The sequence below is a fragment of the Bubalus bubalis genome, chromosome 7, assembly GCF_019923935.1.
Source record: "Bubalus bubalis isolate 160015118507 breed Murrah chromosome 7, NDDB_SH_1, whole genome shotgun sequence".
In the NCBI taxonomy this organism is placed as follows: Eukaryota; Metazoa; Chordata; class Mammalia; order Artiodactyla; family Bovidae; genus Bubalus; species Bubalus bubalis.
Window position 1 is genome coordinate 76,825,485 of NC_059163.1, and position 27,404 is coordinate 76,852,888.

Here is a 27,404-nt window from a genome sequence, read left to right on the forward strand (position 1 = left end):
GCCTTTCTTTGGGATTGGAATGAAAACTGACCTTTTCCAGTGCTGCGGCCACTGCTGAGTTTTCCAAATTTGCTGGCATATATGTAATATACACAAAAAGCATAACATGTATTAGAACACAAGTAAAAGGTCCTGCAGAGTATATTTCAAGCAGAACCCTTGCATTTAGACAAGGGTTCTGAGACAAGTGATTTCTTCAGAAAGTAAGTGCTCCTCAGGGAAAGGAGGAGTGAAGGGGGGGGCGGGAAAGTTGGGAAGGGAAATTCAAGCAAGGATATGATTCCAGTCAAAGTCCCATTCTCAGCATGACCCTGTAGAGAGTAACTCTATTGTGCAAATTATGCATCAGAGCTTGCTATGACCTAAAAAAGCTGGGCCTCCTTTCTCCTTCACTGATCAGGGTGGCTACAGGGTACAGTGGAGCCATCAACCTCAGGCACTTCTTACTCTCTGTCCCTGTGGACACAAAGGCTCCAGCAACCCAAGGGCCATTCACCCAAGATGAGTCACAGATGCAGGCCAGTAGAGGAAGTGAAAGTACTGAGGCAGCCAGAGGCTCTAAAAGGCAGTTACAGGGACCCAAGAGGATCTAGGCAGAGCACAAAAGGTGTCCACTACAGTAACACACAGTCTAGTCTCAGTCAGTCAGTCAGTTCAGTCGCTCAGTCATGTCTGAATCTTTGCAACCCCATGAACCGCAGCATGCCAGGCCTCGCTGTCCATCACCAACTGCCGCAGTCTACACAAACCCATGTCCACTGAGTTGGTGATGCCACCCAACCATCTCATCCTCTGTCATCCCCTTGTCCTCCTGCTCCCAATCCCTTCCAGCATCAGGGTCTCTTCAAATGATTCAGCTGTTCGCAGGAGGTTGCCAAAGTATTGGAGTTTCAGCTTTAGCATCATTCCTTCCAATGAACACCCAGGACTGATCTCCTTTAGGATGGACTGGTTGGATCTCCTTGCAGTCCAAGGGACTCTCAAGAGCCTTCTCCAACACCACAGTTCAAAAGCATCAATTCTTCGGCACTCAGCTTTCTTCACAGTCCAACTCTCACATCCATACATGACCAGTGGAAAAACCATAGCCTTGACTAGATGAACCTTTGTTGGCAAAGTAATGTCTCTGCTTTTGAATATGCTATCTAGGTTGGTCATAACTTTTCTTCCAAGGAGTAAGCGTTTTTTAATTTCATGGCTGCAGTCACCATCTGCAGTGATTTTGAAGCCCCTAAAAATAAAGTCTGACACTGTTTCCACTGTTTCCCCATCTATTTGCCATGAAGTGATGGGACCAGATGCCATGATCTTAGTTTTCTGAATGTTGCATCAGTAAATGTTCTTCCTAAACAGTCTCCACTCCTACCATAACTAGCCTCCTAGTTAATGAAGCTTTGAGGTCAGAGATTGTATATTTTTTAGCTTTCCAGTGACTCTGTATCACCAGCAATAAGTAGTGGTGGGCCCACAGGAATATGAACATGAGGCATAAACTGTGAAACTAAGGTCATCATTCATTTCTGCTTTGCTGTAAATCTCAGAGGCACATGGGAATGGCCGACAAAGATGATTACTGCTTGTTGGTAGTTGTTACAGAGCATATGGCAATTCCAACCATTCTGCTTTTTATATTTTAATGATCAATGGAATATCATATTTCCAACTTTGGAAATATGGATACTTTGGAAATATGGAAATTTTGATACATATTGAAATTAGCTTTAACAATTGCAGGCCAGGTAAAATATTCAGTATTTGAGAAACTAGCAGTTCTGACAAGTTCACCAGAGAGGCAAATTTTATTCAATGTATTAAAGATGAGAACAGGAATTGACTAGTCACTGAGATGGGAAATGAAGCTTGAGACACTCACATGAAACGTTGCATCTGAGAAACTTTCAGCAACTGCCAGCCCGGTTTCATGTCCATTAAAAGCTAATGTAACTGAGAGCCGAAGATAAAAGAAGAGAATTGCATTGGGCCATTATGAGGTTGTCTTATTGATTGTGTTGGACTGTGTCATGCTGTTTGTGGATCTCACGTAGGCTTTCCAATATATGCTCTGTAAACTGGTAGTGAGAAATGGGCTTCCCTGGTGGCTTAGATGGTAAAGTGGGTGTCTGCAATGCGGGCGACCTGGGTTTCATCCCTGGGTTGGGAAGACCCCTTGGAGAAAGAAATGGCAGCCTGCTCCAGTAGTCTTACCTGGAAAAATCCCATGGACAGAGCAGCCTGGTAAGCTATAGTCCATGGGGTCACTAAGAGTCGGACACGACTTCACTTTCACTTTTCAGCAAGAAATGACCATCCAGTGATCCTTACCATCTGGGGCAGGGCAGCTGTGAGGTTCTCCAGCTGTGAACCAGGTCTGAAAGTGCCATGTTGCCTAACTCCAGTGCTGTAACTCAGGCGAAAAGAAATATTTCCCCAAGCTGTGTTGACTCGTCTGAGTTTGGGGAAGTGACATTTACTTTTAATTCATTCAGTAACTCTTTTGTCTGGCATGTAATCCCCACTAACACTTAGGATAACAGATGGAACTTACACTGTGCCTTGAAAATGAATGTGTCCCTCTGCTGGTGGACTGACACAGGGAAGCCATAGCTGGGACTAAGGATCCCTAAGGCTGTGCCAGCCACCCAAAACTCAAATTTGAGAAGCATCACAGGCTACCATGCTCCAGATGACCAGGGTAAAGACAGGGATACCCCTTGATCTTAGGGCATTGGCGACTTTGGTGGAAGCTAGAAGTCATTCTAATTTTATTCAATCTGCATTTGGAAGTGGAAACAAAGCAAAAGAGCATACAGAGCCCAGAGAGAACACTCAACACAGTTTGTGTTATTGAAGAGTCAGTCTCCATCCAGGACAACTAAAGCCTCTGGCCGATTTGTTTTTAATACCGATCAGTAAAGAAATATAAGTGATTCTCCTGCTGAAGCTCTAGGGTGGTAATACTTAGGTTTGGTTCTATTCTCTGCCAGAGCTCTAGGGTTCAACAAAGGGACTCCTTTATAAGTGTGAACTGAATCCTAGAGATGATTTGTGAAAAATATCTCTCTTTCCCCCCTGCCAACTGTTTAGGTTTTACATGGCAAACATAGATTTCTTTTTGTTGTTGTTGTTCTTATGGCCCTGTGCAAACATTTAAAATACTAATTACTCAAAAAAAAAGGAATTATATTTGTTTACCATGTAGCTATGTGTTTATGACACTTGCCATACAAAGCAAATTTCTTTTCACCATAAATTCACAAGCTTTTGCCAGAAAAACATCCGTAGTTTCCTTCAGAGCCTGCACAATAAGTAAGTCAATATTTTTCATCAATATTGGCTTCCACATAAGCAGAATGCCTGCTTATTGCTTTAAAGGTTACCAGTAGAAGCAGTTTACCCAAATTACTATTAGACACACACACACACACACATTGTCCCAAAATTTAAATTAGAAGATGTTTGTTTCAGATTGTTTCTTTTTATAAAGGATTTAATATAAACAGTCTTTAATAGTGACCTTAGTCATTCATTAATTCAGTACATTTTTATTGAGTTCCTACCCTACTTGATATATGTTTGATGGTAATATTTTGGGTTTTTTCACTTTATGCTAATACCTTCCTACTTTTAATTGATTTTATTTTTTTTACCTAAGAGAGAAATAAACTGCTGTCATTTAGAGAAAAAAGAGAAGAGTCTCTCATGACTTTTTGCCGATTCTATTTTTATTTGGGAGAATCTCAGCTTTCAAGACAGAGAAACATTTAAAAGTCAGGTGAGGAAATAGCACAAATACTGTGTCCCTAAGGCTGCGGTAGGCCTTGGATGTTAACTAAAGGTTTCCTTTTGTTCCTAAAGGACTGTGTTCTCTATGAACACAGCTCTGCTTGACTTTTGAAGAGTTTACTTATTAATGATGGTCAAAACCTTAAACCTGACGGTTATTTCCTACGAATGCAAGACCTATAGAGAATTTCTTGCTCTTTCATTGGAAGTCAACTATAAAATTTACCAAAAGTAAACAGATTTCATACTTGCCAAGTGGACATCAGGGGACATTTCAGGGAAAGACAGAAAGGGAAGAGTTCGTGTTTACTCTGTGTCAAAGTCTACTTGTAGGAAATTTAAAATCTTAAGAGTTAGAAGAATTGAAATCTCTTCTGCTTTAAAATGTATTTTCTTTATTTAAAAACAATATTATTAGTATAGTGAGTGAGTGATTATTGCTCAGTCGTGTCCAACTCTTTGCGACCCCATGGACTATAACCCACCAGGCTCTTCTCTCTGTGGAACTCTCCAGGCAAGAATACTGGAACGAGTTGCCATTTCCTTCTTCAAAGGAAACATCCTAAATGCCCAAAATGTAAATTGTATAAAAGCAAAGCTTCTCCAATTCAAGGAGGAAATGGGAGGGAAGGCAAGGCGTGTAGTCCAGACAGATTTTTCTGGCCCATCCCTCAGATCTCCCTAACAGGTGAGTAGGTGGGGCTTTGGGAGCCTATTTGCTCAAACCCTCACCTAGTGCAAAGTCTCTAAACAAAATCATTGGCACATTTTTATTTAACTTCTCCTTGATTACATCTAATGACGAGGAACTCATGGCTTCAAAAGGAAGCCTGTTTCATTGTTCCATAGTCCTAAGATACTTACATAGGTTTCCTGAACTGTCATTAATTATAAGTCACTAGTCTAGAAGACATTTTCAATACTCATTGGATCAGAAATAATTCTGGACTATGTTTACTCATTGTCAGCTCAGAGAGCTGACTAAAAGGCAGCAATTTCTTTAATAGGGTCCTCTGGGTTCCCTAAAAAAGGCTTAGGGAGTTTTCCATGGAAAGTTTCTACAAAGAAATGTATCTCTTGAAAAACATTAAGTATGCCACATTCAAACTCAAGAAAATGTTTGTTCTGAGTCATCCGTCCTTTGAAACAGCTTGGTGTTAGAGGGGTTATAATGAAAATGCCCATAATAGACCTATAGCAAGCAAACCTGTTCAGAAACTTTGTTCAAAAGAAAAGTACATCCCAAATGCAGTATTTATGTGTTCTCCAGATGACAGTGACATTGAATATTGACTGTTCTCAGCCTTTAAGCCTAGCACAAACACAAACACAAAACACGCCCTGTCAAATAAAAGCCACTCAAATAGGCGCAGACAAGGAATAAAAGCTTTCTTTTTCCTTTGTTTCTCTGAGGGGCTCTATGAGAAGGCTCTCCAAACTTTCTAGAAGACCAGGAAGACAGAAAATAAAAGCTACATTTGGAATTTTCCTGCCATCTCTCGTCTGCCATCTTTTGACATGAAGGCCTCAGGGAAGTGTTTTCTGTGTGCTCTATGGAGACTGTCCAGCGGCTTGGCTGCCTGTTTTAGTATAGTTTCTTTGGAACGCATTTGTTTGCGTATTCTCTTTTGAGGCTTTCCAACTACAGCTGCCGGATTGAGTCATTGCAGCAGACCCCTTAAGGACCACGATGCCTAAAATATCTTCTGTCTGGCACCTCATAGAAAATGTTGCTGATCTCTACTTTAGAAGTGTTTTTAAAGATAATTCAACATAAAAAAAAAAAAAAAAAAAAAAACCTAGAGCAGTAGGATTGGCTAGAGGACTAGACTACACATCACTCAGGTTTGTATAACACTGACTCTTTAATGGATCCCAAAGATCATTTAGATCAAGGCTTTTCATTGCCCATCTGATGAAAATGAAGCCTTGAGCAGTGAGTACGTGAGGTACAGAGTCAATGGGAGCTCGTCCAGCCAAAGAGGAGCCTTCTATGCTTGTGTCACAGCAAAAAGACACAACTTTGTGTCATTTAGGTCAAAACCCACTCAGAAATTTGAGCTTTAGAGAATGCAAGTGTATAACAATGTAGTCCATGTTCACTTTATGAATCAGCAATCACAGCATAAAAGCAAAGGATGGTAGTGGAACAATAGAAGCAGTGGAAGAATAGAAACTGATTCTAGGCTTTGCCACCTACTATGATTTATATGTTATCTTAATCTCTTTAAATTTCCATTTATCCTCTGTAAAATGAGTATTAAAATAATAGAACTACTGTTGCTGAGGTTTCAGATATAATAAATGAAAGATGTCTGGCACAGAAAAAGGATTCAATAAATCTCAAAAAAAATTAACAAGTAAATGTCTTGGTTCAGGTCCCCCTGTATCAGATGCCCAGACAACCATATGGGTACAAGGAGTTTGTTTGGGAAGTCACCCCAGGAAGCCATCTTAAGGAATGACACAGGGAGACAAGGAAGAAGGGAAGATTAGTAGAGGGTAATGGGCATGTGGGGCTCAGTCTCACAGAGAACATCTCAGAGACTGCCCAGTAGGACAGTGCTATATCTTGTTGGGTGATTGTGAGTTACTGTTGCTCCCATGCAGTTACCTCCCGGGTAGGCATTTTGCTGGGTTCCAGGAAGGAGCACCCTCAGGTAGCTGTAGTGTCTTAGATGACTTACAGAATAAGTCAAGGAAATATGACTAAGACATTGACTGTATTTGTTATAGTAAATGAACAGACAAGTAGGTTCCTTTTATCCTAGTTCAGTTACATAAATTCTAGTCACAAATATTTTAATCTAGTAGCAATTATTAACTATACATTTTATTGAGCTGAAGTAGTTGTCACATTTATTATAACTATATAAAATTTATATATGTAATTTAATAGTTCAGTTCAGTTGCTCAGTGGTGTCCGACTCTTTGCGACCCCATGAACTGCAGCATGCCAGGCCTCCCTGTCCGTCACCAACTCCTGAAGTCCACCCAAATCCATGTCCATCGAGTCAGTGATCCATCCAGCCATCTCATCCTCTGTCGTCCCCTTCTCCTCCTGCCCCCAATCCTTCCCAACATTAGGATCTTTTCCAATGAGTCAACTCTTCGCATGAGGTGGCCAAAGTATTGGAATTTCAACTTCAACATTAGTCCTTCCAATGAACACCCAGGACTGATCTCCTTTAGGATGGACTGGTTGGATCTTCTTGCAGTCCAAGGGACTCTCAACAGTCTTTTCCAACACCACAATTCAAAGCATCAATTCTTCAGTGCTCAGCTTTCTTCACTGTCCAACTCTCACATCCATACATGACTACTGGAGAAACCATAGCCTTGACTAGATGGACCTTTGTTGGTAAAGTATTGTCTCTGTTTTTAAATATGCTATCTAGGTTGGTTATAACTTTCCTTCCAAGGAGTAAGCGTCTTTTAATTTCATGGCTGCAATTACCATCTGCAGTGATTCTTGAACCCCAAAAAACAATAGTAGTAGATTAAAAATGATAATGATAAAAGCAAACTACCAAAGTTCTGAAATCTTCCAGTTAGAGCATTTGTAAGTCAGTCAATTCATGTGTGGTTGGACTAAAACCAAACTGTTAAATCTTGGGTATTAGATGACATCTCCCACCGGATCATTTAACAAAAACAAAGTTTAAGTTTTAATTCTACAGAAAGGACCGAATAATGAATGTGTTGGGTATAGAAGTTGTGTAAACTATTAGGACTAAAATTTTCATATGATATAAGTTCAAGTAAAATAACAATGAGTGAATCTGACTGAAAAAGTCATCGTTTACATCCAGTCAGAGGTCTCTCTGCAATTCAAGGCTCCCACATCAATATATTAATAAAAGTGTGAAAGTGGGGAAGGGTGGCCCACTCATGTTCCCTACGGATGCTCACCAACCAGTGTAATTAGATGCATATTTGACAGTGACCTTCCTGAAGGATCCTAACAATGGAGGCTCAGCAGCAGGAATGAGATTCACTGGTTTCCCTCCAATCTGGTTTCCATGGTTAGCAAACCTCAACCTTAACAGAGAAGGAAAGCATTTCAATCCACCCAGTGGGACACAGAAACTTCTGTTTCTGCTCTTAAGAACCCTAAGCAAATTTTCAAGTGCATCATTAGTTATGTCCAGTTTTGAGTGGGTTGTTTAAGAATCCAGTGGTACATTGGATAGGAATCCGCCTACCAATGCAGGGGACACAGGTTGTATCCCTGGCCCAGGAAGATTCCACATGCCATGGGGAAACTAAACCTGTGAGCCAGAACTACTGAGCCCATGTGCCTAGAGTCTGTGGTCTACAACTAGAGAAGCCACCACAATAAGAAACCTGAGCCCCACCCTAGATAGTAGCCCCAACTCTGCAACTAGAGAAAGCCCATGTACAGCAACAAAGACCCAGTGCAACCAAAAATAGATAAATGTATTTTTTTAAACAGAATCTCTAACTTTGAATTTACAGCGAAGAACAGATTGGCTGTGGGGCATGGGAGAGACTAACTTTTTATGAGTCACTAATACATCATAAAAATTGTCCTACATGTTTCAGATATTATCACATTTAGTTCTCAAAACAATCCTCTGAAGTAGGAATAAATGTAATAAATTAATACTCAGTAAACCAAACATTTAAAAAGATTAAGTGAGGGTCCCTCATCATCTGTGTGCCCTAGGGCAGATTTCTTACCATCTCTACCATCTTCACTTCAACATTAGACTTAGCCTCATCTTAGAAGGAAGGCAATCTGATAGAATAATTTAACTAAAATGTAGGCTTCTCTTGGAAAGGCTGCATTTACACTTAAAGGTATAGGTAATTAAGTCAAATATACTCTTGGAGGAATGTTTGTGACTTAAGATGAGGAATATATTTTAGAACCAAGAACTAAAAGGGGCAGGACAAATTCTGAAAGGTCATTTAGCTCTATTTATCTCAGCAAATTGTTACCACATGCAAATATCTGGGCATATGATTCTAATTTTATTATCTTTTTTATTTATATTCATTGATTTATCTTTTAACATTTGGTAGAGATGGAGACCTCTGGTTCTCTATTTCAGTGTCCCTTCTGATTGGATAATACATATATCATATAGGATACTACATGTGTTTTGTTATTGCCCATTAATAAACACGTGACATTTCTGCATATTAATAAGAAGCTCAAAGTATGGATATATTGGAGAAATGGTGACTTTATAGCATTGTGGAGGAAACCAGGGCCTAAAAATATTTTTTCTAAGTTCTTTTGTCTCAACTCACAATAAGAATACATTTTACAAGGAAATTCAGTGAGCATCTATGTGTATGCCTGTGTTCTCATATAGCTAAAACAAGTTTTAAAAAAACAGTGTTTACTATTACCATGTGCAGGACATTCTGATATTTTCTCCATTAATCTGTTTATTTTGGCTTTGTTAAACTATGATTGACAAAGGTATAATATATTTTAAGTGTATATCATGATGATTTTACACACACGTTGTGAAAAGATTTCCTCATATATTTAATTAATAGATCCATCACCTCACATATTTATCATTTTCTTTGTTTGGTTTTTCAGTGAGAACATTTAAGTTCTATTCTTTGAAAAATTTCAATTATACAATACAGTGTTATTACCTATAACAAGCATTCTATGCATTAGATTCTCAGACCCTATTCATCTTATAAACTGAAAGCTGGTACCCTTTTACAAACTCTCCCTATTTCCTTGACTCCTAGGCCCTTGCAACCACTTTTGTACTTTCTGTTTCTATGAGTTTGACCTTTTTAAATATCGCATGTGTGACACCATACAGTATTTATTTTTCTCTGTTTGGCTTGTTTCATTTAGTATAATGTGCTTAAGTCCACCCATTTTTCAGTATAGTGTATTTCTATTTTCATTTGTCTCAAGATATATTTTGACTTCTCTTTTGAATTCTTGTTTGACCCATTGGTTGTTCAGTAGTATTTTATTTAACCCCCACATATTTGTAAATTTTCCAGTTTTCTTCTTGTAATTGATTTCTAGTTTGTGGTTAGAAAAGATACTTGATATGATTTCAGTCTTCTTGGATTTACAGTATCTACTTTTATCAGTTGTGTTTGCTTGCCTTCATGCATCACATCCTTAGCTATTACTATGGAGTAGGTATATGACTGGGCTTCCCAGGTGGTGCTAGTGGTAAAGAACCCACCTGCCAATGCAGTAGACATAGGAGACTTGGGTTCGATTCCTAGGTTGGGAAGATCCCCTGGAGGAGGGCATGGCAACTCACTCTTGTATTATTTCCTGAAGAATCACCATGGACAGAGGAATCTAGCAGGCTACAGTCCATAGAGTCACAAAGAGTTGGACATGACTGAAGTGATTTAGTACACACGCAGGTATATGACTAATTATTTATGAATGAATTTTGCTGAAAAGATAATTTAGAGATATACTTTGAAATATATATGGAGTCACTCAAAATTTGTTTGAAGCCTGTTTTAAAAAAAATTTACAAAATATTCAGATTTTAATGTCAGAATATTAGACATCAATTCTCTAGAAAGATAAAATGTTTAACACTCTTTTATCATAGATGCTAAGAGTTAGGAAAAGATCTTGTTGTTTGTGAAGGGAATATACTGTATACGTGCCTTTCATTTTCTATTTTCTTGGGAACTTTGCCTTATAGAGAAAGTCATCAAAATTTGATTACAATTTGGTTCTCAAGTTATCATTATTCAGCAAAGCATTTTAGAGAGGTGTTAATTAAAACTGTTCTCAGACTTCTAGTCTCAGTATGATTTCAGAATGGCAGTGCTCCCTATAACCATCATCATCCCTAACTCATGAAAAGAAAAAAAAATATGAAATTATAATGTTCTAGAATTGTGACAAAACAAACAAAATTCAGTGGTTAGCTCATGCCTTGTGGAGAGAACACTGGCATGGCTACTGGGGAAATATGTTTACCATGTAGAGTTACGTTCAGATCACTGAATAATGTAGAATATCTGGGTACTTCCACACTACACTGGTTAGAATGATCTTATATGGTCAAGAATTATTGTCCCCAACTTTGACATGCTGTTCTTTAATTGCACCCTATAATTCTATGTCTGCATTTATTACATTGCTTTGTATTGGTTGGTTTACATAAGAGTTTTCCCTTCTGAATTGTGAATGCTGGTATTTTATTGATTTTCCTGTCTCTAGCATCTATCAGCTACATAACATGTATGAGAAGGTACCAAATGTTTTACCATATGAATTATGCAAGGAAGTTATGAAGGCAGGAAGGAGGGAGAGAGGGAGGAGAGACACCTCTAGCCATCTCACTAGTCCCTCTCTGGGGATTACATGTACTTCCACTCCTGTATTACAGTATATCTGAAGTAGGAACATATTCATTCAAGGAGGTTCTCATGAATGCAGTAGAGTAAAGGATCAGAGGGACAAGTGGTGGCCAGGTTACATCAGGATTTATGGACAATTTTAAGGACTTTGGCTAAGTAACTGAAATTGGAGGCTCTTGCATAGTATTAAACAGCTAAGTGACATGTTCTGACTCCATGCTAAAAGGCTTATTCTGCTGCTTTGGAAACAGAACGTCTAGAGAGTAGAGATAGAAGCGAGTATACCTATTAGAAAGCTATTACAGAAACTCCAGCTGGAGAAGATAGGATTTCTGATCAGAGTAGCAGCAGTGGAGGTGATGGGAAGTGGTAAAGGTAGGGATAGCTGATCTGAAGGTAGAGACATCAGGGTTCCTAAGGAGGACTCCAGTGTTGTTGACTTAAAAGACTGAAAGTATTCAAGCATTTCATTAATGGAAAGGAGAAAGCCATGGGAGGAGCTGGTTAGGGAGGAGGGAGGTCAGGAACTCAGTTTAGCACATGTTGATTATGAGACGTCTACTAAATATTCAAGTGAGAATATCCAATAGGCAGTTAGTTATAAGTCTAGAGCTTAAGGGGTTAGAGCTAGAAATGTAAAAGGTGAATCTTCTCCATATACAAGTTACTTATATCCATGAGGTTGGATAAGATAAAAAAGGAGTGAGTATATAAAAAGGCCTTTTTTTATATTAAATTAAACCCACTCCAGTGTTCTTGCCTGGAGAATCCCAGGGACGGTGGAGCCTGATGGGCTGCCGTCTATGGGGTCGCACAGAGTCGGACACGACTGAAGCGACTTAGCAGCAAAGAGCTCTGATACTGTTCTTCAAAGGAGAATCTGAATTTATTTTAAAATTTCCCATTAAACTAACAAAAGAGCAATGGAGTCTTATTCAGCATTGGAATGATTTGGTGCTAAATTCAAGAAGATTAGAACTCAAAATGATGAGGGATCCTGTCTGAAATATCAGCACAACTGTCAAAACCATCTCTGAATAAGTGACTGCATCAAACACAATATTTATAAAAGTCTACTCTACAGATATCACTCTTCCAATGAAAACAATCCTTTGGCATACCATCCCCATTACTGGAAAATTACCTTGGTGCCTCTTGCTGCCCACAAGCCAGTGATTCCTGTATTAATTTCCTCTTGTTGCCATAACAAATTGCTACCTAGAACTGGCACCTACCATTGATTGAATCTAACTGAAAACCAGAAGGAAAGGGATCCTTAGAGATGCAGTACGTAGAAGTTATATCTCCTCTTTATATGTTCTTATAGCAACTTTTTCCTTTGTCACTCTTTATAATTGTAATTTGATTTTATTTTCAGAACTATTAGATTAATATTTTTCTTTCTCCTAGAATCTATTCCACATGATATCAAAGATTGTGCCAGTGTTGCTTATAATTATATTACCAAATTCTACTGTAGACCTGGCATATTGAAGGTATTCAATAAATAGTCATTAAATATTTGAAAGAAAAAACTAAATAAATCAACTTTTTTTCTCTCCCTTAGTTGTTCTCATTCCATGCTTCACACTGATGTCTGCTTGGCATCTGGCAAGTTTTGTCTGTGTCTAAGTCCTTTGCTAAATTCTTGGAGTAGAGAACAAAAGTTGACTCCAACTGCTATGACAATTGGCTCATCCTAGGATAAGATTTCTAACTCCACTGGCCGCTTAGTTCTCCTTCACTTCCTAAGCTTTGACCACCTAAGCAGGCACCAGAGATGGACCCACCCTTTCTCTTCTCCCCTGCCTACCCCTCCTGTGTAGGGATCAGACAAACCCTATATGACAAATGATGAATTATGACAATTGACAGCAAATTAAATGATGGTGACTATGAAATGGCAACCCACTCCAGTATTCTTGCCTGGAAAATCCCATGGACGGAGGAGCCTGGTAGGCTACAGTCCATGGGGTTGAAAAGAGTCAGACATGACTGAGTGACTTCACTTTCACTTTCATATAACTATTAACACACTAAATTCTTGTGCTTTTATTTCCTGAGGAAATTGTTCATAATCATAAGTCAAGGTCAAAGCTCTTTTTGGCCTTTCCTGTAGATCTCCTCTCAGGTTCTACTTGGTACCATCTCACATTCTCTTTCTCCTTTCAGGGAGTTCAATGAAATTTGTATATTTAAACAATGTTTCACTTCTCTATTTCTTCTTAAAATTTTTAAAAATTTTATTTATTTATTTTAATTGGAGGCTAATTACTTTACAATATTGTATTGGTTTTTGCCATACAATAACATGAATCAGCCATGGGTGTACATGTGTTTCCCATCCTGAATCCCCCCCTCCCACTTCCCTCCCCATCCCATCCCTCAGGGTCATCCCAGTGCACCAGCCCTGAGCACCCTGTCTCATGGATCAAATCTGGACAGATGATCTATTTCACATATGATAATATACATGTTTCAATACTATTCTCTCAAATCATCCCACCCTCGCCTTCTCCCACAGAGTCCAAAATTCTGTTCTTTACATCTGTGTCTCTATTGCTGTCTCACATATAGGTCATCATTACCATCTTTCTAAATTCCATATATATGCATTGATATACAGTATTGGTATTTTTCTTTCTGACTTACTCCACTCTGTATAATAGGCTCCAGTTTCATCCACCTCATTAGAACTGATTCAAATGCATTCTTTTTAATAGCTGAGTAATATTCCATTGTGTATATGTGCCACAGCTTTCTTATCCATTCATCTGCTGACGGGCATCTAGGTTGCTTCCATGTCCTGGCTATTGTAAACCATGCTACGATGAACACTGGGGTATATGTGTCTCTTCCAGTTCTGGTTTCCTCAGTGTGTATGCCAAGCTGTGGGATTTCTGGGTTGTATGGAAGTTCTATTTCCAGTTTTTTAAGGAATCTCTACACTTTTCTCCATAGTGGCTATACTACTTTGCATTCCCACCAACAGTGTAAAAGGGTTCCCTTTTCTCCACACCCTCTCCAGCATTTATTGTTTGTAAACTTTTTGATAGCAGCCATTCTGACCAGCGTGAGATGGTAGCTCATTGTGATTTTGATTTGCATTTCTCTGATAATGAGTTTTTTCATGTGTTTTTTAGCAACCTGTATGTCTTCTTTGGAGAAATGTCTGTTTAGTTCTTTGGCCCATTTTTTTGATTGGTTCATTTATTTTTCTGGAAACTACTTGTATATTTCTGAGATTAATTCTTTGTCAGTTGCTTTGTTTGCTATTATTTTCTCCCATTCTGAAGGCTGTCTTTTCACCTCGCTTATAGTTTCCTTCATTGTGCAGAAGCTTTTAAGTTTAATTAGGTCCCATTTGTTTATTTTTGCTTTTATTTCCATTACTCTAGGAGGTGGGTCATAGAGGATCTTGCTGTGATTTATGTCAGAGTGTTTTGCCTGTGCTTTCCTTTAGGAGTTTTATAGTTTCTTGTCTTACATTTAGATCTTTAATCCATTTTGAGTTTATTTTTGTGTATGGTGTTAGAAAATGTTCTAGTTTCATTCTTTTACAAGTGGTTGACAAGTTTTCCCAGCACCACTTGTTAAAGAGATTGTCTTTTCTCCATTGTATATTCTTGCCCCCTTTGTCAAAGATATGATATCCATAGGTGCGTGGATTTATCTCTAGGCTTTCTATTTTGTTCCATTGATCTATGTTTCTGTCTTTGTGCCAGTACCATACTGTCTTGATGACTGTAGCTTTGTAGTCTAGTCTGAAGTAAGGCAGGTTGATTCCTCCAGTTCCATTCTTCTTTCTCAAGATTGCTTTGGCTATTCGAGGTTTTTTGTATTTCCATACAAATTGTGAAATTATTTGTTCTAGCTCTGTGAAAAATACCGTTGGTAGCTTGATAGGGATTGCATTGAATCTATAGATTGCTTTGGGTAGTATACTCATTTTCACTATATTGATTCTTACGATCCAAGAACATGGTATATTTCTCCATCTATTTGTGTCATCTTTGATTTCTTTCATCAGTGTTTTATAGTTCTCTATAGATAGGTCTTTTGTTTCTTTAGATAGATTTATTCCCAAGTATTTTATTCTTTTCATTGCAATGGTAAATTAAGTTATTTCCATAATTTCTCTTTCTGTTTTCTCACTGTTAGTATATAAGAATGAAAGGTATTTCTATGTGTCAATTTTATATCCTGCAACTTTACTATATTTATTGATTAGCTCTAATAATTATCTGGTGGGGTCTTTAGAGTTTTCTATGTAGAGGATTATGTCATCTGAAAACAGTAAGAGTTTTACTTCTTCTTTTCCAATCTGGATTCCTTTTATTTCTTTTTCTTTTCTAATTGCTGTTGGCTAAATCTTCCAAAACTATGTTGAATAGTAGTGATGAGAGTGGGCACCCTTGTCTTGTTCCTGACTTTAGGGGAAATGGTTTCAATTTTTTCACCATTGAGGATAATATTTGCTGTGGGTTTATCATCTATGGCTTTTATTATGTTGAGGTATGTTCCTTCTATTCCTGCTTTCTGGAGGGTTTTTTTTTTTTTTTATCATAAATGGATGTTGAATTTTGTCAAAGGCTTTCTCTCTATCTATTGAGATAATCATATGGTTTTTATCTTTCAATTTGTTAATGTGGTGTATCACATTGATTGATTTGTGAGTATTGAAGAATCCTTGCATCCCTAGGATAAAGCCCACTTGGTCATGATGTTTGATATTTTTAATATGTTGTTGGATTCTGTTTGCTAGAATTTTGTTAAGGATTTTTGCATCTATGTTCATCAGTGATATTGACCTATAGTTTTCTTTTTTTTGTGGCTTCTTTGTCTGGTTTTGGTATTAGGGTGATGGTGGCCTCATAGAATGAGTTTGGAAGTTTACCTTCCTCTGCAATTTTCTGGATGAGTTTGAGTAGGATAGGCATTAGCTCTTCTCTAAATTTTTGGTAGAATTCAGCTGTGAAGCCATCTAGTCCTAGGCTTTTGTATGTTGGAAGATTTCTGATTACAGTTTTGATTTCTGTGCTTGTGATGGGTCTGTTAAGATTTTCTATTTCGTCCTGGTCCAGTTTGGAAAAGTTATACTTTTCTAAGAATTTGCCCATTTCATCCAAGTTGTCCATTTTATTGGCATATAACTGCTGGTAGTAGTCTCTTATGATCCTTTGTATTTCTGTGTTGTCTGTTGTGATTTCTCCATTTTCATTTCTAATTTTGTTGATTTGATTCTTCTCCCCCTCCCCACCCCCTTTTTTTTGATGAGTCTGGCTAATGGTTTGTCTATTTTATCTTCTCAAAGAACCAGCTTTTAGCTTTGTTGATTTTTGCTATGGTCTCCTTTGTTTCTTTTTCATTCATCTCTGCCCTAATCTTTATGATTTCTTTCCTTCTACTAACCCTGGGGTTCTTCATTTCTTCTTTTTCTAGGTTTGTTAGGTGTTGAGTTGGTTATTTGATTTTTCTCTTGTTTCTTGAGGTAAGCTTGTATTGCTATGAACCTTCCCCTTTGAACTGCTTTTACTGAATCCCATAGGTTTGAGTTTTTATGTTTTCATTTTCATTTGTTTCTATGCATATTTGATTTCTTTTTTTTTTCTTCTGTGATTTTTTAGTTATTCAGAGTGTGTTTTTTAGCTTCCATATGTTTGTACTTTTAATAGTTGTTTTTTTTTTTTTCCTGTAGTTGACATCTAATCTTACTGCACTGTGATCAGAAAAGATGCTTGAGATGATTTCAATTTTTTTGAATTTACCAAGGCTGTGATCTATCCTGGATAGATCAGGATGTGATCTATGGCCCAGGATGTGATCTGTCCTGGATAGATCAGGATGTGATCTATGGCCCAGGATGTGATCTATCCTGGAGAAGGTTCCATGTGCACTTGAGGAAAAAGTGAAATTCATTGTTTTGTGGGTGATGTCTTATAGATATAAATTAGGTCTAACTGTTCCATTGTATCATTTAAAGTTTGTGTTTCCTTGCTGATTTTCTGTGAATGGTAAAGCCTCCCACTATTATTGTGTTACTGTTTATTTTCCCTTTCATACTTGTTAGCATTTGCCTTATATATTGCAGTGCTCGTATGTTGGTTGCATATATATTTATAATTGTTCTATCTTCTTCTTGGATTGATCCTTTGATCATTATGTAGTGTCCTTCATTGTCTCTTTTCACAGCCTTTATTTCAAAGTCTATTTTATCTAATATGAGTATTGCTACTCCTGCTTTCTTTTGGTCTCCATTTGCATGAAATATCTTTTTCCAGCCCTTCACTTTCAGCCTGTATGTGTCCCTTGTTTTGAGGTGGGTCTCTTATAAACAGCATATATAGGGGTCTCGTTTTTGTATCCATTCAGCCAGTCTTTGTCTTTTGGTTGGGGCATTTAACCCATTTACATTTAAGGTAATTATTGATTAAGTATAATCCCATTGCCATTTATTTTGTTGTTTTGGGTTCGAGTTTATAAACCTTTTCTGTGTTTCCTATCTATAGAAGATCCTTTAGCATTTGTTGGAGAGCTGGTTTGGTGGTGCTGAATTCTCTCAGCTTTTGCTTGTCTGTAAAGCTTTTGATTTCTCCTTCATATTTGAATGAGATCCTTGCTGGGTACAGTAATCTGGGTTGTAGACTTTTCTCTTTCATCACTTTAAGTATGGCCTGCCATTCCCTTCTGGCCTAAAGAGTTTCTATTGAAAGATCAGCTGGTATCCTTAGGGGAATCCCCTTGTGTGTTATTTGTTGTTTTTCCTTTGCCACTTTTAATACTTGTTCTTTGTGTTTGAGCTTCGTTAATTTGATTAATATGTGTCTTGGGGTGTTTTGCCTTGGGTTTATCCTGTTTGGGGATTTCCGGGTTTCTTGGACTTGGGTGGCTATTTCCTTCCCCATTTTAGGGAAGTTTTCAACTATTATCTCCTCAAGTATTTTCTCACGGCCTTTATTTTTGTCTTCTTCTTCTGGGACTCCCATGATTTGAATATTGGGTAGTTTAACATTGTCCCAGAGGTCCCTGAGGTTGTCTTCATTTCTTTTAATTCTTTTTTTTCTTTTTTCCTCTCTGCTTCATTTATTTCCACCATTCTATCTTCCACCGCACTTATCCTATCTTCTGCCTCCATTACTGTTAGTTGCCTCCAGAGTGCTTTTGATCTCAGTTATTGCATTATTCATTATTGATTGACTCTTTTTTATTTCTTCTAGGTCCTTGTTAAACTTTTCTTGCTACTTCTCAATCCTGTCTCCAGACTATTTATCTGTAACTCCATTTTGTTTCAAGATTTTGGATCATTTTTACTATCATTATTCTGAATTCTTTTTCAGGTAGACTCCCTATCTCCTCCTCTTTGGTTTGGTGGACATTTATCATGTTCCTTTACCTGCTGAATATTTCTCTGCCTTTTCATCTTGTTTAGATTGGTGTGTTTGGGGTGGCCTTTCTGTATGCTGGAAGTTTGTGGTTCCTCTTATTATGGAGGTTCCTCCCTGTGGGTGGGGTTGGACGAATGGCTTGTCAAGGTTTCCTGGTAGGGAAGCTTGCATCAGTGTTCTGGTGGGTGGAGCTGGATCTCTTCTCTCTGGAGTGCAATGAAGTGTCCAGTAGTGAGTTTTGAGGTGTCTGTGGGTTTGGTGTGATGTTTGGCCACCTGTATTTTAATACTCAGTGTTTTGTTCCTGCATTGTTGGAGAATTAGCTTGGTGTGTCTTTCTCTGAAACTTGTTGGCTCTTGGGTGGAGCCTGGCTTCAGTGTAGGTAAGGAGGCTTTTGGATGAGCTCTTGTTGTTTAATGTTCCCTGGAGTCAGGAGTTTTCTGGTGTTCTCAAGTTTTGGATTTAAGCCTCCTGCCTCTGGCTTTCAGTCTTAGTCTTACAGTAGCCTCAAGACTTCTCCATCCATACAGCACTGATGATAAAACATCAAGGTTAATGGTGAAAAGATTCTCCACAGTTAGAGACACCCAGAGAGGTTCACAGAGTTACACAGAGAAGAAAAGAGGGAGGAGAGAGATAGAGGTGACCAGGAGGAGAAGAGGGGTAATCAAAAGCGGGGAGAGCAATCTAGCCAGTAATCAATTCCCTATGTGCTCTCCACACTCTGGAACACTTAGAGAGGTTCATGGAGTTACATAGAGAATAGAAGAGGGAGGAAGGAGATAGAGGTGACCAGGAGGAGATGAGGGGGAGTCAAAAGAAGAGAGACAGATCTAGCCAGTAATCAGTTCCCTAAGTGTTCTCCACAGCTCAGATACCCAAAGAGATTCACAGAGTTGGGTAGAGAAGAGAGGGGGAGGGAGGAGATAGAGGTGACCTGGGGGAGAAAAAGGAGAGTCAAAAGGGGAGAAAGCAATCAAGTCAGTAATCACACTCGTAAGTAAAAATGAGTACTAAAGATTGGATTCTTAAAGGTACAAAATTGATAACAAATACCAAAATCGAAGATTAAAAATCTAGAGTAGAGGTTAGACTTTCAAAAATACAATATTAAAAAACAAAACAAAATCGCAAAAGTTATTTAAAAAATATGAAATTTGCTTTAAAAATACGGTCTTTTTTTTTTAACAAGGTAATAGTAGGTTTTAAAAATGAAAATTAAAGGAGTAATGAAGAACTTAAAATTATTTAAAAAGTAAAAAAATTAAAAAATGATAGTAGTAAAATATATCTAGGAGTTTCTCTGGAGCTGTTGAGGGCAGTGTGGGGTCAAATTCAGTTTCAGATAGTTCCTTGTTCCAGCTTATACTTCTTCTCAAGGTCTACAGGTCCCTCCCAATGTAGCCAGTGCTAACTATAGGATTTTAATCTCTTGTACCTGTCACTTCCAAAGTGGTTACCTCTTCTTTGTTTATTTTGGCTTCCTCTGTTTGCAAGTCTCTTCAGTGTCTAACTTCCGCCCTGACACAAGGAGGTGAAGGTGGTCATTTATTTAGGCTCACTTGTTCAATTGTGCTGTGGGGAGGGAGGAACACTGCAAACAGATATCACTGGTGTGTGTGGGGAGTGCTTGCAGTGTCTGGGCCACACTGGGTTTGTCCCCACTCACAGCATGTGTGCTTTCCTGGTCTACACTGCTCAGGTTCCAGGTTGCTCTGCAAGGAAACCGCCTAAAGCAGGCCCTGGGTTGCATGTACTTCCCAGGTCTAAGCCACTCAGGTTCAGGTTCTCAGGTATTCCACAAAGGCACAGGGTCAGTTGGGCCTGCGTTTTGTGCCTTTCCCAGGTCCGAGCAGCTTAGGTGACCAGGTGCTTGGTGAGTGCACTCTCCCAGGTGGGTGGTGCGTCTTATCACCACCCTGGTCCCAGCTACTCAGTTTCCTGGGTGAGCCATGAGAGCGCCCTCTCAGGTGTGCCATGTGTCTCCTCTGGAGAGCTGATCTCTGACTGTGATCCTGTGGTGGATGTCAACCATCCAGGATCCCAAGAAGACTTGGTTAGCAACTGAGAGCCTGCGCACAGTTTGGTGAAGGATGCCATCTCTGGGGCCGAGATTGCCCCTTGCCTTGCAGCTCTGGCTGTTGCCTGCCTGTCTCTCTTCTCCCAGCCGGGGGTAGGGGATGGGTGGGAGGTGGGGGTTCCGCAGCTGGTATTAGCTCAATCCTTTGTTCTGTGAGTGGCCAGGCTGTGCCTTAAAGCTTTTCATGGGAAAGTTCTCCCTCCCTCTCTTTTTTTTCTCTCTGTAGCTATCCCACAGTTTGGGTTGTTATCTCATGTTAGGTCTCTCAGATTGTCCTCAGGGCATTCAGGCCTGGTCCTTACCCTAAGCATGTAGCCCAAGCCTCCCTGTTCAGCCCCCACTTGCTGGTGGCGGCAAGAGTGTCTGGGCTACTTCTCCACTGGGAGTTGCAGTTAGGCACGTAATCTGAGAGTTGTTGTTTGTTTTTTTTTCCCCCTCCTGGTTATGTTGCCCTCTGAGATTCACAGACCCACCAGTGAGAGGGTTTCCTGGTGTTTGGAAACTTCTCCTCCTTCATGACTCCCTTCCCGGGATGGGTCTTCATTCCTAACTCTTTCTCTGTTTTTATTTTTTATATTTTTTCCTACCTCCTTTCGAAGAGAATGGGCTGAGTTTCTGGGTGCCTAGTGCCCTCTGCTAGCATTCAGAAGTTGTTTTATGAAATTTTCTCAACGTTCAAATGATCTTTCAGTGAATTTGTTGGGGAGAAAGTGGTCTCCTCATCCTATTCCTCTGCCATCTTAGGACTGCCCCCCTTCTTAAAATTTTGGGGAAAAAAAAAAAAAAAAAACAACAACGTAAAAAAGTCCCATGAGGAATTTGTCACTTTAAGAAAGTAACACATTTATGGGATCCAGAAATGTATTTTCTAAGATATGAGGTAATTATTTTTATCAAGATAAAGTCAGTAACAATAGAATCTTACTGAAAAAAAAAAAAAACAAAAAACAGAAAGTTCATTCCTGAATTAAGTATTCTGACATTCACTAAATGCCAGCAGTAAGGATGAAATTTTAAAGGAATCATTAAGGAAACCTTTCTACTCAGTCTAAGTATAGCCAATTAGTACAGATAATAATCGATTTATTGTCTGGTATTTAGTGAAGACTTTAGAAAAGGTATCAACACATAGGTATTTCTTTGGAAATATATTCAGATGAAATTCAAGCTTTGAAAATCCTACTGTAAACTCTATTATCTGATAGGTTTAATCAGACTTTTAGTTGTCAGAGAATAACTATACATTCTATTCAAGGCTTGCCAGTTTTCCAAGAATAAAATGACTTAACAAAACATGGTACTGAATATAACTCAGTGTTTTCACTTACAGTTCAGAAGAAAACTCATAATTATGCTGAACTTTCATGTCAGTCACATGAGTCAGTCACATAACCATCTTGAACCAGAGAATCTGTTAAAGAGAGGACTCTGTTGATGAATTATACCAATTGGTATTTAAAGACTCATTACACCAGGTAATAATGTTACAGGGAAAAAGCATTAACTTACTTAATTTCAAACCATATTAAATTGAAAAAATGTAGATGTGATTTTATTAGTATAATAAATTAAATTTTATCTGTAAAATGAATTAATTAAAAGTGAACAACAGAAACCATGATATAAAATTATAGTTACTTGTTAAATCATGAGGTAACTTTGTGTTTAACTAAGGAAATATCAGACTGCATTCTAAGGAGGCTACACAATTTACCTTCTACCATCAGTGTATGAAGATTCCAGTTTTTAGACACCTCACTAGAACTTATTCTTATCTGTCTTTTTGATTATAGCCTTACTAATGGGTGTGAAACTGTATCTTATTGTAATTTTGATTTTCATTTCCCTAGTGACTTAAAGATGTGCAGTATCTTTTCATGTGCTTATTGATCATTTGTATATCTTCTTGGAATAAATGTCTATTCAGATCTGTTCCTCATTTTTAAATTGAATTTGTTTCTTTTGATTATTGAGTTTTAGAAATTATTTACCTATTCTAGAACAAGTCCCTTATCAGATATGTGATCTACAAAAATTTTCTCCCAATCATTTCACTGTCTAATAATGAACATTTTATTTTGGTTCAATTCAGTTCAGTTACTCAGTCATGTCCAACTCTGTGACCCCATGAACTGCAGCACGCCAGGCTTCCCTGTCCATCACCAACTCCTGGAGCTTACTCAAACTCATGTCCATTGAGTCAGTGATGCCATCGAACCATATCATCCTCTGTTGTACCCTTCTCCTCCCACCTTCAATCTTTCCCAGCATCATGGTCTTTTCAAATGAGTCACTTCTTTGCATCAGGTAGCCAAAGTATTGGAGCTTCAGCTTCAGCATCAGTCTTTCCAATGAATATTCAGGCCTGATTTCCTTTAGGATGGACTGTTTGGATCTCCTTGCTGTCCAAGGGGCTCTCAAGAGTCTTCTCCAACAACACAGTTCAAAAGCATCAATTATTCGGCCCTCAATTTTCTTTACAGTCCAATTCTCACATCCACACATGACTACTGGAAAAACCATAGCTTTGGCAAGACAGACCTTTGATGGCAAAGTAATGTCTCTGATTTTTAATAGGCTGTCTAGATCGGTCATAACTTTTCTTCCAAGGAGCAAGTGTCTTTTAACTTCATGGCTGCAGTCACCACCTGCAATGACTTTGGAGCCCCCAAAAGTAAAGTCTCTCACTGTTTCCATTGTTTCCCCACCTATTTGCCATGAAGTGATGGGACAAGATGTTGAGTTTTAAGCCAACTTTTTCACTTTCCTATTTTACTTTCATCAAGAGGCTTTTTAGTTCTTCTTCACTGGGGCTTCCCTGATAGCTCAGTTGGTAAAGAATCTTCCTGCCATATGGGAGACCTGGGTTCAATCCCTGGGTTGGGAAGATCCCTTGGAGAAGGGAAAGGCTACCCACTCCAGTATCCTGGCCTGGAGAATTCCATGGACTATGGGGTCACAAAGAGTCAGATATGACTGAGCAACTTTCATTTTCACTTATTTTGGTTATGTTACTTCTTAATTTAAGCATTTCCATTTGGTTCTTTTTAAAAATAATTCCTATATCCTTATTGATACACTCTCTTTGATGAGACATTGTCATTACAGCTCCCATTACTTCTATGATCATGATTTCCTTTAGGTCTTTGAATGTTTTTTAATGACTGATGGTTAATGTCTTCATCATTGTCTTGATGTTTTCTTTCTTGAGGTATTAATTTTCTTATTTACTTTTTGGGGGTATATATGAAATAAGAAAATTATGGAATAACAGGATAAGACATATTAAATGACCATTAGATCCTTTAGTCACTTAAACCCCATAATTTAGAGTCATTAGACCCCATAATTTGTGATGTTTTTTGAGGGAAAAAGCTCTAGAGCTATTTAGTGACAGTTTTAGAAGGGGTTAGAAAAATACCTTTAGAATTTTGCCCAGCTTCCCTGGTGGCTCAAACGGTAAAGAGTCTGCCTGCAGTGCAGGAGACCTGGATTTGATGCCTGAGTTGGGAAGATCCCCTGGAGAAGGAAATGGCAACCCACTTCAGTATTCTGGCCTGGAAAATGCTATGGACAGAGGAGCCTGGTGGGCTATAGTCCATGGGGGTCACAAAGAGTCAGACACGACTGAGCAACTAACACACTTTAGAATTTTAGTTATTGTATTACTATAAATGTGCTATTTCTGACATGTATCAAAGAAAAAATAATCAAATTTTCTTGATCAGCTGATCTAATTCCAGGTTTAAATTCCTGTGGATTTTCATTTTATGCTGCTGCTGCTGCTGCTAAGTCGCTTCAGTCACATACAACTATGTGCAACCCCATAGACGGCAGCCCATCAGGCTCCCCCATCCCTGGGATTCTCCAGGCAAGAACACTGGAGTGGGTTGCCATTTCCTTCTCCAATGCATGAAAGTGAAAAGTGAAAGTGAAGTCACTCAGTCATGTCCGACTCTTAGCGACCCCATGGACTGCAGCCCACCAGGCTCCTCCATCCATGGGATTTTCCAGGCAAGAGTACTGGACTGGGGTGCCATTGCCTTCTCTGTTCATTTTATGCTAGGTGATGCTAAAGTCAGTGCAAAAGTACCACTGACTATATAGTCAAAACAATCAAAATTATCTTGAAAATATTTTAAATGTTAACCTCTGACTTTCCCCTCCACAATCTATATGGCTTTGTCATTCTGCACTATCAAATTTTTTTAAGTAGTATCAAATGAAGTTGAATTTGCCTGGGGGCTAAATAATATGAAAAATGGATTTGAGTTTATTTTTAAGATACTTGTACAGGTTGAATGTTTATAGGCTGGGTGCACATAGAATGTAGCAAGATGACTTTAGGTGGCCTGTGCGTGATTTTTTTAGTTTATAGTTAATTACCTATTTAACATAGTAGAAAAAAAGAAACTACACATAAAACTGCTATATAGTTGACAATATTGCTTAAGCTAAACATGAACTTAATTAGACAGTAGGACAACTAGTCCATGGGAAGAGAAAACCCTATGAAGATGTTGTAAGGCTCATTAAAGTTTGGAAAACATAGACATGATGAATATATAATTTAGATATGAGTTATTAAATGATAAAATCAATGATAAAATGAAAAAATGCTATTGAATTTCAAGTGAAAATTAGACCTCTGGAAGGCAACATTTTAGCTACTGTGTCATTAACATTTAATTATTTTCTTAAGGACTTTAGACTAAATAAGTTTTAAGATTTCTTTTAATCTTGACATTTTATGTTTTTGAAAACTAGCTGCTTTCTCCCAAGCTTGTTCTCTTAGTATTTATTGAGAACCAACTTCATGTCAGATGTTTTACTCAAAACACTCAGAATCTAAAAGACTCAGTTCTTTCCAATAAGAAGCTCTTTATCTTTGTGTCAGTCAAGAACAGACCATTCCAGTGTACTGTGCTTGGGATAAAGGATGTGTAGAGCATTGCAGGTTACCCAAGCCAAGGAAGCTGAGCCCCACATCTAACTTGTGAGAGAGCAGGGAAGGAGTCATGGAGAGTTGATCAAGTGTCAGGTTAACACAAACAAGGTGTGTGGTGTGAAGGAAGATTGTTTTAGTGACTGTAGAGCTGCTGAAGACCAAGGGTGAAGCAGGAACTTTCGTTCAATTAATTTTATTTTTATTCCGATAAAATATGTAACATTAAACTTACCATTTTCAGCATTTTAATTCTATAATTCAGTGGCATTAAATGTATGATATACATCCATCAGTGATCCAGCATCATCACTGTCCAGCTCCAGAACGTATTTAGCATCTCAAACTGAAACTTTATATCCACTAAACAATGGTTCTCAATAGTACCTCCCCATAGTCACTGATAACTACTATTTTACTTTCTATATCCATCAATTTGCCTATTCCAGGTACTTCAAATAAGTGGAATCAAACATTTGTATGTGTTACATTTCACTTAGCATAATGTTTTCAGAATTTCATTTCTTTGAAAATCTCAATAACATTCCATTATATATATATATATATATATATATATATATATATATATTATACTACATTTTGTTTATCCATTCATCTATTGATGGACATTTGAATTGTTTCCACAATTTCGCTGTCATGTAAATCACACAACTGGGGAAATTGATCTACAAATATCTGTTCAGTATCTTCTTTGAGTTCTTTGGGGTACATATCTAAAAGTAGACTTGCTGGATTATATGGTAATTCTGTTCAACTTTTTGAAGAATCACCAATGGTTTTCCACAGGAGCAGCCCTGTTTTACATTCCTACCAGCAATGCATAAGTAGGATTTTTTTCCACATCCTCACCAACACTTGTTACTTTCCATTTTTTAAACTAATAACTGATCTAGTGAGTATGAAGTGGTGTCTCGTTGTTTTGATTTGCATTTCCCTAATGAAGGACATGAAGTTTCGAACACTATTTTTTGAGGAACCTGCAGACATTGATTGTTGCAGCCATTGCTTTTCTATGATTCAGGGGTAGAAGTATATTTGTATTTAAAAAAATCACCTTGGCTAGAATGTGAATGCTGGGTTTATGGAGATGACTGGGGCAGGAAGGGCAAAAGAAAGGCCAATTCAACAGTCCAGGAGAGAGAGAGAGAAGATGTGAGACCCAATCCATAAAAAGTGTGGAAGCAACATGAACAGAACTTGAGAGATTAGACATGATGAAGTTTGAAGAAAAATGAGAAGTCAAGACATTGCCCTGGACCATGAGATTCTACCCCCAAGTTGCTGTAATTCCCAGGAGTAGAATGAGTCATGCCTTTAGATTAAAGGAGTCTGTTCTAAGGTAAATGTGTTACCTAGAAAAGCCAACACATTAAGCTGCCATTGCCTGTTAACATCACACTATATAACAAACTGGTTACTTTTCAATCACCAAGTAGATCTTGAGGGACACAGGCCAAATGTACTTTCAAGGACTACTACATTTCCAATATGGAAGGTGGACATGATTTAGTCTACTTTCTGTGTGATAACCAAACCCCTACTTTAAAACCCTAATCTGGTTCTCCAGGTTCTGTTCTATGATAAGGAATGCCAAACGTGCAAAACACCTGTGTATTTGGAGAGTCCAGTGATGAGTCTTCACCCTGAACTTCAGACCATTGTTTTCTCCCTAGAAATGCTGGAGAAGGAAATGGCAAACCACTCCAGTATTCTTGCCTGGAGAATCCCATGGACAGAGGAGCCTGGCGGGCTACAGTCCACAGGGTCGCAAAGAGTCGGACACGACTGAGCAACTTCACACGCACAGAAATGCTAAGATTAAGTTATATTCAACAAACAATTA

The 27,404-nt window shown here is 38.3% G+C and overlaps 1 protein-coding gene across 4 annotated transcripts in view; it reads left to right on the forward strand.

The window, feature by feature from the left end:
* KCNIP4 (potassium voltage-gated channel interacting protein 4) overlaps positions 1 to 27,404 on the forward strand; it is a 1,300,658-nt gene that overhangs the window by 995,672 nt on the left and 277,582 nt on the right. The window lies entirely within an intron of this gene.